This window comes from Hyaena hyaena, unplaced genomic scaffold, assembly GCF_003009895.1.
Source record: "Hyaena hyaena isolate Hyena2069 unplaced genomic scaffold, ASM300989v1 scaffold_226, whole genome shotgun sequence".
NCBI lineage: Eukaryota > Metazoa > Chordata > Mammalia > Carnivora > Hyaenidae > Hyaena > Hyaena hyaena.
In genome coordinates, this window is record NW_024080858.1 from 2,204,309 (window position 1) to 2,217,842 (window position 13,534).

The window sequence follows — 13,534 nt, forward strand, 5'->3', positions numbered from 1 at the left end:
GTGGTATATTTCAAAATGGTTCTTTTTCCCCTCCCTACTTGAAGCAGAAAGGGATTTTTCTCTGTTATTCACTGTGACAACGTGGTAGAGTTCCAGGAGACAAGACTCACAAAAGTGTGAGGCCCCTTCTCTGACTCTGGATCCCCTGAGTTTTTATCCCTCAGACTCACACAGAGCCTTCAGCAATTCGTCATTTACAGTTTAGGATTCCCTTCCCTGTGGTGATTTCTGCTCATGGCTTCTGCTCTAGTAAGTAAGTTGTGATTCGTCATATTTGCTTATTGGTGTCCGCAAGTTGGGGGCATTGGTTTGCTCTGTGACATCAATTAGGTCTTTCTTAGATTTCTAAGAAAAGCTACTAATTTTTCAGTTTGTTTAGCTTTTTGCTTCTTGTTGAAATGAAATGACAATTTCTAAGCTTCTTACCTGCTGGACTATAAGAAATCTCAAGTTTCTTATAGTTTCTTTTTAAAAGCCTAACATGTTCTTAGGTTTTGGGGGTTTTCACCGCTTTGGACTTTTTAAACTACTGCATATTTCCATCTACAGAGAGGACTTCACTTGAGCCTAAACTGTATTCATTTTAATACAGGCATATTTAAAACATTTAAGAAAACAGGGTATGTAAATAGGGTCTATGTACATGTATAAGTGAATATTAAGAGTAAAAGTAGAGTCAAGTCATATAAATTAAATGATAAATTTGCTTCATTTCAGTTCCTTAATATACTTAGCTCTCTCTTGCCTAAAGAAAATAAATTTACTCTTGCCTCTAAATGGAATATTAAATGCTCTGCATGGTTAACTTTTCTTTTCAGGTTAAATAATCCCCAAAAGGTTTCCCTGACATATTTAAAGCAGCCACAATACCTATTATTTTCTATCACATCATCTTTTTTTTTAACTTAATAGGTAATGATTATAGACATACTTACTTATTTTCTATCTTTCCTTTCTGAAGACAAGGTATTTTGGTATTTTGGTATTACCAAAAGGTAAATACCCCCTTTCACTTTCTGGCTGCATCTCTGTGTCCTAAGACACACATACAAGACAGTGAAAAATACAGGAAGGAAAACTACTGCCGAGGTGCCCTGGTGCTACCAGGGCCATCGACAGGCAGAGAAAGCTCCAGGAGTACCAAGCAGCCAAGGGAAAACTCAACTGCCCAAACACCAAACCTTATCTAAATGCAAAGAGTAATTGTCTGAATCTTCCACCTTTTAAATCTATTATACTCAAAAAGGATGTTACCAAACATCGTTCTTTGCCTATCAAAGCTCCAAGACCCATCCACGCTAAACTCCAAGTCAGACCTGATAATATCACAGGATCCCAGAAGCCAAAGTTGGAGCCACCAAAACTTCTGGGCAAAAGGCTGACTTCTGGATGTGTTTCTTCTAACTCAAACTGTAAGCCTTCTAGCAATAGTCAACAACAGCATGAAGCTGGATCATTCACTTGTGGAGAACTCTCTAGAAAAACCATAGGGTCACTTAATATACAAGAAAAGAAAACTGCAAAGCAGCAGGTAGCAGATCGAGGAAATGCCAAATGTGCAGACTCTGTGGACAATAACCATGTTGAAAATGAATCCTTGGGTAGCTTTCCAAAAGAGAGTAACAAAAAGAATTTGCCCCAAACCTTGCCATACTCTGAGAGGAAACCAAATTCTACATTATGGACAATAGGTAAGCCAAAGACTAACTCTTACAGCCAAACCAAGAGCAGTTTGGCTCCTAAACAAGTCTTGGGCAAAAGTTCAGGGAATAGTGCTGCTCTGAAAGACGGCTAGTAAACAATTTTTTTGGAGAAATGTAAATTAGGATCCTACCAGTAAAGTCACAACAACTCTCTAAAGGAACAAATCTTGCAAGACCAGGAGAAAAACTCCCAAAGACAATTTCCTGTCACTATGTTCAGATCCTTTGAAGGATTCAAGCATCAAAGAAACCAGTAGTCAAGGACATAAAGGAAAGAAGATTAAAAGAGATAAATATAAAAATCAAATGAGGCTAAGTTACAGTCACACACAGTAACTGAGCAGAAAGTAAAACAAGCCAAACCCTGGACATGTCCCAGTGTGCTTCTGGGAGGCTATACCAACATCTAAACATTAGGAAAGATCAGAAATCCACTCAACCTTATTTTAGACCTCAAACATCCTGTGCACTGCAAAAATCAAAGGACATAAGCCAAAGTTCTAATTTGGGAAGTTTTAATTCAGTCATTCTAAGCACCCCTAGCATAACAGCAAATGGAATCAGTGGGAATAAATGCAGCAGTAGCTATCAACAAAAAGCACAGACTTTGGACTCCAAGTTGAAAAAGACTCTTCCCTAGTACCATTTTCACAAAAAGACAGCACCCAAAATGCAAGCTGGTAACAAAGCCATAAATGGAAGAAGAGTCCCAAATGGGACCCAAACTAATTCAAATATTAAGAAGAAGATCACAGCAAAGAATCAAAGGAAACACCTGGAAGAATGGCAGAAATCTAAAGGGAAAATGTATAAACAGCCTCCTGTGGAACTTTCACAAAGAGAAAAACAATAGAGGAAATGAATATTTCATTCTGGAAGAGTATGGAAAATGATGAAGAAAAGAATGCACAGTTTTAACTGTCCAAAAAAACCAAAAAACAAACAAACAAGCAAACAAAAAACCCCACTCCAGCAGTGTCTGCAGCTCATCTAAGCGGTGTACTTTCCAATGAAATATTTGCCATATTGTCCAGTATTCCCGAAGCTGAAAATTTTCCTAAATTCTGAATCTGCAAAGCAAAGTGATCGCCAAGTAAAAGCACTTTTGATATTATTGGGCTGTAAGAAAACACCATTTGAAACAGGGCAACACAGATATGAGAGCAGGAAGAAGTTGTTCTTCATGTTTTGAAAGACCCAAACAGAATCACAGGAACTACCTCTGACTCTTTGGTTGCTGAACCCAATATAACAACAATAGAAGAGCTGACAAGAAGATGGAATCTGAAAAGTCCCGTCTTTCTCTAAAAGAGAGAAAAAAGTTGACAGCAGTACCCCAAATAACCAAGGCAGTATCATCATCCTGGTATCAAATTACAGAGCACCCAGATCCCTACAATAACTGGAATGCCAGAAGTGTGAGGCTTGAAGCTCATCACCACTGTAAAGCGTTTAGTAAGCAGTGAGCACGATTAAGCACATTATGGTCCCACTATCAGGAAATGCTGTAGGAACACGATTTAGTAGTGACTTCTCTTCATGAGCTATTAGAAGTGGAAGAAACAGAGTGCTTTATATTCTGAAGAACTGAGGCTTTGTCTGTAACATACCCCAATCATTACGGTTGAAACCCCTTGAGTCATAATTTCTTTGCCTTTTTTTTAATAAGGTGTTTCAGATCCTCCAGGAAACAAGAACTCTCCTTCTCCGGGTGACCTGGAAGAAACTATAAAATGCACAAGCAGATTATGGGCTTTCAGGATTTAGTAATTCAAGGGCTTACTCAAATTTAATATCCCATGGAACTATGTTTGGTTTATTTGTTTAAGATTATAGTTTGCCACAGTTTTATAGCATACATAAATGTTAAGTTGTTGAATATTAATTTACCTCACAAGTATGGTAAAATTTTTCACTCTATTGATCTACTTTATTCTCAATGTAGTTCTTTTTTACATCAAAAGATTGGTGCCACAGTACGATAGACCTTCCTTCTGGCATCCGTCTTAGCAGAGAGGAGTTGAGCTTAAAAGCTAGCCTTCCTGGGATGCCTGGGTGGCTCAGGTTGTTAAGCATCTGACTTCTGCCTAGGTCATGATCTCACCGGTCTGAGTTTGATCCCTGCACTCAGGCTCTGTGCTGACAGCTCTGAACCTGGAGCCTGTTTCATATTCTGTGTCTCCCTCTCTTTCCCTGCTCCTCCCCCACTCATTCTCTGTCTGTCTCTCTCAAAAATAAATAAACATTTAAAATTTTTAAATAAATAAATAAAAGTTTTAAGAAGCTAGCCTTCTCAACTAGATGCCATGTGACAGACCATCTGGACAAATCCCCTCATTTTACAGGAGTTAATGCTAGCTATGACTTTGCTCAGGGATTGCAAATGATTGAAATGACTTTTATGCATGACTTTGACTTCTGTCACAGTGTCGCTGTAGATAAGGTGTAATTCACATCCTGTCTGTGCCTGGGGTTCTTCTAATGAAATCCAGTTCTGAATTGGGGTAGTCATTTCACTTTTTATATTCAAATCTAATTTTTCATTTGTTATTCAGAAATGCTTCAAAAAAGGGGAGGGGAGCAAGTGAGAGAGGAAGGGAAGGGACACTTACTTCTTCACTTCTATTGTTTGCTCTGCTACTTGACACCTGGCCTGAGAAGACAGTACAAGGCCCATAGACTATTCTAGGCTGTCTTTCCTTTCTCCTGGGCAACAGGAAAAGTAAAATCAGGACCATTATGTAAAGATAATGTATAGAAAACTTAGCTGACATATTTTGAGTTTTAAAATTTTAGCTTTCCTTATATTTAAGTATTATCTAAAACAAAAGCATTAAATTTTGTTCAAAAACAAAAGACAGTGGAAAGTACAGAGAGTGAGAGAAGATGAGAGAGAGACAGACAGAGGGATAGGGAAAAGGGAGATAGAAGTTTTTCTGTAATGTGAGATCTTAAAAATTTGAGAACACAAATCAGAGACGACATGTGTGCTGATTGATGGAGACAATGATGGCATATTTGGCAGTATTCCTGGCCTACTCAGTAGGGTCCTCAACATTAGCAGTCGGTAGTAATTGATGTAGACCTGAGCACCAAGGTCAACCATGAGGGCAGATGTTTGAATCTGTGGTAGCAGCAGATGGAGTTGTGTTTCTGGTGGGTACTGATAGCGTGGCTGACATTTTAGGGATCGCAATAACCAGGATATTCAGGGAGCAAAGGAAGAAAGAGGAAATGATAAAAATCATGTAGTAGTCATGGAGACAACTAACTTCTTGGAGCATTGACACTTCCAGGAACCTCTGGAAATGATCCAAGAAGAAATTGCGGGAGAATGGATTTCCTGAAGACTAAATAGGAACATGCAGTACTACAGAAATTTTACTTTGTGGACTTTTTATCTTCTCTTATTGCTAGAGTAAAAGAGCCTAAGAAACAAAGGTTTCCTTTTGCAAGTAACTAATCTTATTTGCTCCTCTAGGAAAGAAATTAGGAGACACCAACAAAAAAATCACCACCTAGATCTAAGGATTTTCTGTATTCAAGAAAATACAGTAATCTGAAACAGTACTTGTTTCTCTCTCTCTCTCTCATCATATAAATTTAGAAAAAAGAATGTAAATGTTTAAAATAGTTAAATTGTTTACTATGCAATTTGAGTTCAAAGACAAGTTCTTCAGTGCTCAATGTGGGAAAAAAAATCATGGAAAATCTTTGTTGCCCACCTTTCCAATATTCATATCCCAATCACACTACATAATTTTCCCCCAATGAAAAGAAGATACACTTGAGTCTCTTAACTTTTCTGCAGCATAAAGTGAAATTTATAATAATCCAAACTCAGCCTTTTTAAATTTTTTTAATGTTTTATTTATTTCTGAGAGAGAAGAGAGAGACAGCGTGAGCTGGGGAGTGTCAGAGAGACACAGAATCTGAAGCAGTCTCCAGGCTCTGAGCTGGAGTCAGCACAGAGCCCAACACAGGGCTGGAACCCACGAACTGTGAGATCATGACCTGAGCCAAAGTCGGACACTTAACTGACTAGCCACCTAGGTGCCCCTAATCCAAACTCAGCCTTAGCATTACTCTTGTGGTCTTTTGTTCTAAACAACGGACTGTTGGTGGTTACCCATGTTCTGTATACCAGTTTTCCATACTTGTGAGAAAGGGATCTCAGCTCGGTCACAGACTTTCAAAAATAAATACTGAACAGGTTCATATTGGCCATTACTCTTGCTTTTTACTTTTTGGGTTTTTTTCTTTACTTTGCTTAAATACCTGTGGTGAGTAATGATATAAGGAGTTTTCTTGTGTCTGACTGTAATTTGTAGCATATAGAAGATATTCCATCTTAAATGACTTTAATATAGTCAGTATGATCTACCAATAATCTCTATAGACAATGACTTCAATATTCTTTGAAGTTCACGCATTACTTTTAAGGCTTCATATTGAACCATATGTTTCATCCAAGTTCTATACCCTGCACCTAGGTTGTGTTAAAATTGTGTATCTCCTCAGAACACTTAGAGACTGGCAAACGCTTACACCAATTTCAAATAAAATTATATTTTATCTTTATAAATCAACATTAGAAATAAAATGTATTGTTAAATCTTGACACCTATCCAAGAGGAAATTCAATTTAGAAGTAGTTATAGAGTATTTCTGAAATTAAGGATGAGATTTGAGGGTCAAAGCCAAAGATAATGCCCTTTATTTTTCAGCCATTTTCTCTCTCCCAGTATTGCTCTGGGTAATAAAACAGGGTACATATTGCAGTTGTTATTGAATTTATGATATTATGTATTTCTTATTCTTGTAAAACTGTCTGCAAGAATAGGTCCTTCTAGATCTAGAAAATAAGAAACTTATAAATCTATAACCGAGGACCTATAAAGTAGTATTTCTTATTCAGAAAGATCTCATAAATTGTATATGCAATAAATACTTAAATATTTATTTTCTGTCCTCTAAAATATGACTCTTTAAACTTTTTTCCTTTAGTGTGATATTAATATATAAAAGATATCAAATTTTCGAGAAAATATAGTAGCATAATATTATGAATGTGAGGAGAAAGCAATATAATATGAAAAGAAATAAGTAAATGACTATGTGTATCACTACATCTTTAAGGACAATAGGCATAGTCACAATATGTGAGCTGTTTCAGTCTGAGGATTGTGACATACTGTCATTTACAGTAACCGCTGCTTCCTTAACAAACTGAAAGAAGTATTATGGGGTTTTGTTTTGTTTTCAATCAAAAGAAAGTGATGGATCTGAAGAGAAATATGAAACACAAACTGTAAAACATAATCTGTATGCCTTGCTCCTCGAGTTGGATGCTGGAAAAACCACATTTTCACAGTTAAGAGTGCTATCTGCTGGAGATGACTTATCTCAAGTGGAGATTTCAACATATCCAGTCCCCAAACTAGTTAGGACACTGCATTGTGTCAAGCCAGGGTCTCCTGTCCCTCGATGGGCCATTGCTGGTAAAAGTCTGCCGTTCCCATAACCTGTGTTTGGGATAAATTTAGCCTAAAAATGTGCTATAACTAAAGTACTCAGTAGGTTTTCTGTCTATTTGATAAACTTTTTATGTGAACTCCTCGATCTTGGCTCCCAGGGCTGTTCCTTGTGAAAACAACTTGGTCATAAACTTCAAACCAATTAAATTGCCTCAAACCACTTAAAATGCAGCCTCAACCCATGTCTCCCTCTACAACAAATTTGACTATATACTTTGAGATTTTTATCCTACTCCCTGAACCAAGTCTTTTTTCCAGAATTTTTTTTCATGTTTTCAGAGAACATTTATCAACAAGAAAAATCATTCATGACAATTTGTTAAATAGAGACCGTAAGTTACAAGAGGATATGTTTGGATTGGATGGTTTGCATCCCCTGTCCCCCAACCAAAATTCATATACTGAAGTCCTAACCCACAATGTGGTGGTTTTGGAGGTGGGGTTTTTAGAAGGCAATTAGGTTTAGATGAAGACATGAGGATGGGCCCCACACACAGGATTAGTGAAGAGAAGACCAGAGTTCTGTTTCTGACAGGTAAAGATACAGCGAACAGGTAGCCATCTACAAGCCAGGAAGAGGGTACTCAGCAGGAACTGAATTTGCCAGCACCTTGATCTTGGACTTCCCAGCCTTCAGAATTGTGAGAAGTGTCTGTTGTTTAGGTTACCTGGTCTATGGTATTTTGTTAAAGCAGTCTAAGCTAACTTATATAGTGTGCATAGTGTGTTCCCATGTTCTTCCAGTGTTTTTTGCCTGTTTATTTACTTTGGGTTTTGTTTGTTTGTTTGCTTGTTTTTGCATGAATCCTCATCTGAAATGCCTAGATTAGAGTTGCATTTGAATTCTGGGAATCTAATCCACTGATGTCCTGTATGACTGACTAAATCTTTTCTCCAAGATGTTTTCTCCAAGACGGTTAAGAAAGCTCTACTTTTTAGGGCTTATTTCAAATACACATGAAATGTGTCTAATGCATAAAATGAGCTATTATAAAATTAGGACATTTACATCATGATGGGAAGCATCACCATCTTAACATGTACTGGAGAAGCTGTAAAAACTAAGAGCAGACATGAACTGTGTGTGTACTGTTCCAGGCACCGAGTTAAAATTTCACATATCTTATGTAATCCTGTCACGAACCCACAAGGGAGTCACCTATATTATTTTCATAATATAGAAGAGGAAACCGCAACTCAGAGAAGTTAAAAAGCAAGACGACAGATCCCAAATGGAGTTGCTTATGCTCTCTGGTCCACATCAGAAACTGCTACTGAATCAGTCAGTCAGGAGTTGCCTGGTCAGCACTAGTCTTAGGATCTGCCTGGTAGATGCCTGCCATTTTCTAAGGAAAAGTAACTTCGCAATAACGCCCACTTTTTTTCCCCTAGTGTAACTTCCTTGTTCCTGCTCCCTTCTGCCTATAGAAGTTTTACATTTTGTGCAGATCCTTGGAGCTTCTTTTTCTGAGCTAGACTGCCTGATTCATGTATCATTGAATAAAGTAAATAAGATCTTTGAAATTTACTCAGTTAAGCTTTGTTTTTTTTAAGAGACAGGTTATGTAACTTGTTTATGGTCAGAAAGTAGAGAGCAGATCTGACTCAGCCCCATGCCTATCTGACTCCAAAGGCAATATTCTTACCTACGTCACACTGACTTTTGTGTATAGAATGTTAATTAAGTCTTACACACTTTTGAATGGTGGGGGGAGAAAGATGGCCTCATTTCTTGTTGCTTTAGACATGGTATATTCCCTTACCTCTGAGTATATTTTAAGGTCACATAAGATTTAATTTTCCTTTCTGTTTTAAAATTATATTCAATGCTTATAACAACCTATAGCTTTTTGGTCAGGCTATAGGAACTACGGTGCTAATGAGTTTCAATTTCAGGTAGGTGTTTTGCTAGTCTTGGCTAGCCATTCACAGACACAATTTGTTTTAAGGGGCTCTGAGGATTAATTTGAGTCCATCACCAAAAATAGAAAAAAAATAGCAAAAGCTAATGTCCTAGAGTATGATTGGTAGTTCACATGACTTTATGTATCAATTTTAATTTTATTTTGAATAATAAATACTGGAATTGCAATAATATGTAGTATGTTATTTCTTTATCATCATATGGTTTTAAGATTAAATAATAGTATCTCAATTTAATCTGTGTATGACATGACATCATGAAATATTAATAATAAAATGGGAATATAAAGGTAGGAATATTGATTGTCATAATTTTGCAAACAATTTTTTGAACTTAAAAATATGAAAGCCAGTTGGTTAGGAGTAGAATGTACCATTTCACCTGCCAAGTTCCTTGAGAACATTTCTTCATATTGGAAAAATGATTTGAAAGCCCAAATCTGCTTACTATACTTTATTGATTTTTATTTTCTTTTATATAACATTTTACAATCCATAATTTGACTATAAGATTTGAGGAGCAAAGGCTACCTGTTCAAGAGAATTTATGATTTTAATCCATAGGTTATCAGTAGGAGGAAACTATTCATCCAGACACTATTATTCCCAGGTCTACTCTCAACTATGAAGCCTGGGAACCGGTTTTTGTCAATAAAATGTGAATAAAAATGTAGCAGGAGATAGTTCTTCATGGTTCTCTTGCATATCTGTGAGTCTTGTGAGCAGAGGCATTGACTACATTTTGTTTAGGGCATATTTTCAAGGATGCTTGCATAGTAAATAGCCCTGGAAAATAGAAATAGTGTCTCCTTCTGGAGAAAATGACGGGCTTGTGTACAGCCTTGGAAGATTAAGACAGTGTCTACCTGTGGAGCATAGGGTCATAGGATCCACATACTTACTGTCTAGTACTAAAATAATAATAGGGACGTCTGGGTGGCTCAGTTGGTTAAGTATCTGACTTCAGTTCAATTCAAGATCTCACAGTCAGTGAATTCAAGTCCTGCGTCAGGCTCTGTGCTGACAGCTCACAGCCTGGAGCCTGCTTCGGATTCTGTGTCTCCCTCCGTCTCCCCCTCCTCTACTCTCACTCTCTCTGTCTTTCTCTCAAAAATATAAATGTTAAAAAAATTCTTTTAAATAATATTTACTCTGAAGCAGAGGATAGGTATGATTACTGCCTATTACCAAAAATTCTAGTTTTGTAAGCTCATTATATTGCCCTGTAGGGTTTGAGGCTTAGGAACTGGCAAAAATAAACAAGCCAACACTCTGGCTGCTCCTATTGATGTAACTAATAAATTGTCTTTTGTCTCTGATTTCAAAGTCTTGTGTTTTCTGAGAGCACTCATGAAGTTGCGGTAAGTAGGTGTAGCAAAGGGAAAACAAAACAAAACAAAACACCTCTAACTACCCTCCTATGTTCAATGGCTGAGGCCCTTGGATCAAAATGATAAAAGACACATTAACAAAAGCAAAAAACAGATTTAATAATTTATGTGCACACAGGAGTTCACAAAGAAATATAACTCAAGGAGGTGGCCTGAATTTGATGGTTTATATCCTATCCCAAAGGGTAATAAAGTGTGAGGAAGAAGCTAGACAAAGGAAAAGAGGGTTGAAGTCTCATGAGGAGGGAGTAAATTATGAAAAGTGAATAAGAACATATGGTAAACAAGAGTTGTTCAGTAAGGTTTGTTGTGCAGAGTCTGGGCTAATAGGAATCTAGTCATCTCAGATGATTAAGTGACCCCAGGACAAGACTTGTTCTCTTTCGGGTACAGGAGAAGACTCATTTACAAATTTAAATTTACTTTGTAAATGTAAATTTCCTTTACAAAAAATATGCTCTGTTTTTAGAGCTTTTCCTGTGTCTGTTCTTCAATTGCCTTCAGCTCAAAATAAGCCTTATGTGAAAGTGGCATATTTTAGGGTTGCATATTCTGGTCCCCTTCACAGGTTAGCTGGCAAGCTATGGTAAAATCTCAAACTCTTCACAGTTCTTGATGGTTTTGGCGATGAAGATGAGATGCTGACAGAGACTTAGATTTTTGGAAAAGGGAGGACACAGGCCCAGCGTTCTGATATCAGTGATATGAGAAGACGACCTAGGTAGTATTGTCACCCAAGTGTTGAATGGAGGGGGAGAAGGGGGAAATAATGGCAGCACTTGCCCAGCTTGTTAATGAAAGTTTAGAGCCTGGGTTGTGAGAAATGTGTTTGAAACAAACTGTACAAATGGTGCCTTGGTCACTCTTATTCTTAATCTGGGTGAGCAAAGGAAGAGATATTAACAGGAAGATGGAGTGGGCATCTCCACAGTCCCACCTGATAGGCAATGTAATTGTGGCTACTGAGCCAAAGAGTTTCTAATCTGAAATAATGCTGGCAATGAGCACCTTGCTCTGCAATTTGGAGATTTACGTGTACTGAAAGCATTAAAATTTATTTGGTTGAGCCATGAATCACTGACAGCTAAAATTAAAACAATGTGCCTTGAGGCATCTGGGTGGCTCATTCGTTGAGCATCTGACTTTGGATCAGGTCATGATCTCACGGTCAGTGAGTTCAAGCCCTGTGTCGGGCTCTGTCCTGACAGCTGAGAACCTGGAAACCTGCTTCAGATTCCATGTCTCCCTCTCTCTGCCCCTCCCCTGCTCATACTCTCTCTCTCTCTCTCTCTCTCTCTCTCTCTCTCTTTCTGTCTCTCTCAAAAATAAATGAACATTTAAAAAAATTTTAAAGGCAAATGTTCTTGCCTTTAGAGCCCTGCCTGCATCTTGATTTCAAACTTCTAGCCTCTAGAATTGTGAGGGAATAAGTTTCTGCTGTTCTAAGCCACATAGTTTCTGGTACTTTGTTATGACACTCCTAGAATTGCTGCATGTGGTTTCAGATTCATCACATCCCTGACATGACTATCAGGTACAAATCCTTTGACAAGCAGCTATTAGTTTCCTACTGGCCTTTTATCAAAACTCAATACTGGGGCACGTGAGTGGCTCAGTTGGTTAAGCATCTAGCTCTTGATTTTGGCTCAGGAGGTCATGATCTCAGTCATGGGATCAAGCCTTGCATTGGGCACTGGTGCTCTGTGCTGTGTAGAGCCTGCTTGGGATTCTTTCTCCCTCTCTGTCCCTCCCCAACTTGCAAGTACTCAACTAAATACCTGATTTATGGAGTCATTGTGACTCTCCTATCTTATATATTCATTTTGAGGTGAAACTCCGACTTGGTGATCAAAAAGTCAGGAAGGACCTAATAAGCCTTGTTAAATAGAAATGGCATCTTCTACAATACAGTCAACCTTTTTTTTTTTATTGAAATCTATTTTACATTTAAAAAGTGGCAGCTGTTCCTTTGGGGAAAACATAATATCCCATTCTATAGCCTAAAGCAAATTGCTAGCTCAATGGGATCCACAATTCACAGAGATTTCCCTAAGTGCCTAATCCTAGATCACTAATGGTATCCACTGGATTACTAGACTATTCAACCTCAGCCCTAATTATGCAGAAACAAAAGCATTGGTGGTCATTCCACTCAGTAGGTAGAAATAAAGGCTCTTATCATATCTCTGGTCAATATACTCTTTAGTAAATTTTTAATATATATTTTTTCTAAATCCTAAACTATTGCAAATAGTCTCACTGTTTGGTGTGCCATTTTAAACATTGCAAACTGGCGGGTTAAAGACATCCTTCTTTGGGATTATAACTATAGGAACAAACTGCAGTTGAGGTTCAAATTCCTTTGTTCACTCATATAAACATTTATGATAAGGGCCTGTTTTCTGATAATACCAACTAGAATCAACAATGGGCTCATAGATAAGGTTTGTAAGAAACCTGCTATCCACAGAATCTGGTATTACTGAACACTGGAATAACCTTTTTCAAAACTTGACTCAAAATATTTTCTAACTCTACATCCTGTACCTTTTCCTCATCCACATACCTTAGAAAGGCAAATTTGTTCATGAATGCAGCTATCTCCAAAAAGGCATTACTTCCTCTTGCATGCTTCTTGGGTAATGATCAGAATGAACATGATGGAGGTTGGTAGACTTATTTTGAAAATTCAGGAATATGCCTTGACCATTTCTAGGTACGATACTTCTCTCTTTCCCCTAGCAATAATGCAAGTCTGGCCTGATTGTGTACTCTTTTGATAACAGTGTTTGCTGAGTTCCTCTATAATGCTCATGTGTGACCTTTTTGGTGATGTAATGGGTTTCATTAAGTTTTATAAAAATTCCCTTGTACTTCTTAGATATGAATTTTCTAGACAAAAGTGTTGTGTGTAAGTAGAAGATGATTGAGGAAAAATAAAATGTGGTTATAGCTAACTGGAAAGAGCTTGGGGCTTGTA

General features: G+C 37.6%; 1 pseudogene; it reads left to right on the top strand.

Moving 5' to 3' along the window:
* The first annotated feature begins 234 nt into the window (after nt 1-234).
* On the top strand, nt 235-3,331 carry LOC120239121 (annotated as a pseudogene).
* The last annotated feature ends 10,203 nt before the right edge of the window (nt 3,332-13,534 follow it).